Source organism: Hibiscus syriacus, unplaced genomic scaffold (assembly GCF_006381635.1).
Source record: "Hibiscus syriacus cultivar Baekdansim isolate YM2019G1 unplaced genomic scaffold, ASM638163v2 tig00110929_pilon, whole genome shotgun sequence".
NCBI lineage: Eukaryota > Viridiplantae > Streptophyta > Magnoliopsida > Malvales > Malvaceae > Hibiscus > Hibiscus syriacus.
Window position 1 is genome coordinate 340,303 of NW_024062916.1, and position 2,280 is coordinate 342,582.

The 2,280-nt window shown below is 36.0% G+C and overlaps 1 pseudogene; it reads left to right on the forward strand.

Annotated features, from left to right (window-relative positions):
* The first annotated feature begins 291 nt into the window (after positions 1-291).
* Positions 292-2,065, forward strand: LOC120146522 (annotated as a pseudogene).
* The last annotated feature ends 215 nt before the right edge of the window (positions 2,066-2,280 follow it).

The following is a 2,280-nucleotide window of genomic DNA, read 5'->3' on the forward strand; positions in this document are numbered from 1 at the left end:
CATGATCTTTAACAAACTCACGTAACCTATCAGAATCACGTTCATATTTATCTATTGTATCCACTTAGTCTGCTAGTCTACGTGTAGTCATTTTGACCCTATGACTCATATATACACGAAAGATTATTTTAAAACTTCTAAAGCGAGAGCGAGAGCGAGAGATAGGATGCGACCTGAATGAAACATCCTCAATCTTATTTTTCTTTGATCACATCTTATGGAGATAAACAATTCAACACCGGATAACAATAAGTTACTATCAATTATAACTTTATGCACAAATTAAAGGATATGACGTCTGTAATTGACACAATCCATTTGATCCCAAAAGAGCACTTTAATAGGATATTTTGAACAATAATCAATTAGGACCTAATAAATTGTACAAGATGACATTAAATGTTGCACATTGAAACAAATTAATAAAAATATAATGTTTATATTTTATAAATCTAGAATAAAAAGTTAACTAATGTTTATTTTTAATTAGAAAAGGGAAAGAAAAAACAATGATTTTAGTAGATTTAGGGTTGGCTATGTTCACTTGGCCCATTTTAGTAAAGGCTAAACTCACAGGCTTGGCAAACTCTTAGCTGGTAATTTTGTGATTTTAATGCAAGATAGGGTCGTTTTCACGAACCCTTGATATACATTGCCTACGCCGCTAGGGTTTCTAGGGATTCCACAGTTGAAATCACATCGTCAGCAGCCGCAGCCATGGTTTCAAGTACTTCTCTTCATCTTTCTTTCGTTAAAGCACGAGTCGTCGATCTGATCTGAAATAAAATTCCTTTTTCAAATATGATTGTCCTTGTCATCCAATTTTAGTTATACACATTTAATGACGTGCAGTTCAATCAGTTCATTTCCTAGTGTTGGGCAAATTGCATAAAAAGTTATGTGATGTTAATGATAGTTGTTTGAATTCGTTAATTTGCGATGGTTGAGTGAAGATTCGTCGGTTTGAATTTCCTTGGGGAAAATGCTATTTTCTATTAGATTTCACGCTGTGCCATAGTTGGCAGATTTTGTAGAGCTTGCACTTGACTGTTCTGTTGGTGGTGTGTTAGGACGGAGCTTTGCCGGTTCAGTGGTGCCAAGATATACCCAGGGAAAGGCACCAGATTCGTTCGTTCTGATTCTCAGGTGAACTTCAACCCAGTTCTGATTTATGCGATTGATATGTTGTTCTACTGGCAATAAAACTGTGATCTTCTTCAATTTCAGGTCTTCCTCTTTTCCAATTCGAAATGCAAGAGGTACTTCCACAACCGTCTGAAGCCATCCAAACTTACATGGACAGCAATGTATAGGAAGCAACACAAGAAGGTGAGTGTTAGCATTGTTGACACAATTTTATATTTTAATTTCGAAATCTGACATAAGAACGTTACTGTCATCAAAATCATGTTATTATTAATGTTTGGCATCTAATTTCATCACTAGTGTCTATCTTCTAAAAGTTTTTCCAAATCAGATGATTAGCATTAAGGGACGAAAGCTACTAATTTCTATATATTTTTTATTGTTCTGCTGCCTATTCTCATATTAGTTTGATACTGAATGCATATAAATTTAGGACATTGCCCAAGAGGCTGTGAAGAAGAGGAGACGCACACAAAGAAGCCTTACTCCAGATCCATTGTGGGTGCCACCTTAGAAGTTATCCAGAAGAAGAGGAGTGAGAAACCCGAAGTTCGTGATGCTGCCAGGGAAGCTGCTCTCCGGTGTGTGGCCTTTTTTCATTTCACATATTTGTCATTGATGATTTTGACAAGTAATTGGTTTGTGTGTTTATGGAGATGTTAATTCTTTTCAGAGAAATCAAGGAAAGGATCAAGAAAACCAAGGATGAAAAGAAGGCGAAGAAAGCAGAAGTAGCAGCAAAGCAACAGAAAACACAGGGCAAGAGTAACATTCCAAAGGGTGGCGCACCAAAAGGTCCCAAGCTTGGAGGTGGTGGTGGAAAGCGATGAGCTTGTTCTCATCTAGCCATCTAAATAGGTAGTACCTTCATTTTGAAGGCATTCGTACGGACTGAATGGCCATATCATATTTTTGCTTTTATACTTTTATCTTGTACCTTTAACTTTGTATTGGATTTGGTGACCATTCTTATTTTAATAATGTCTCGACTATTAAAAGTTATAAAATGGATTAACTATAGGACGTTGTTTTGTTGAGTTTACCGGCTATTAAAAGTTATAAATGGTCATTCAACTATTCATATGTTTCAAACTCATCATTTCTCGTTAAAAAAATAATGGCCGTCTGAGCTAA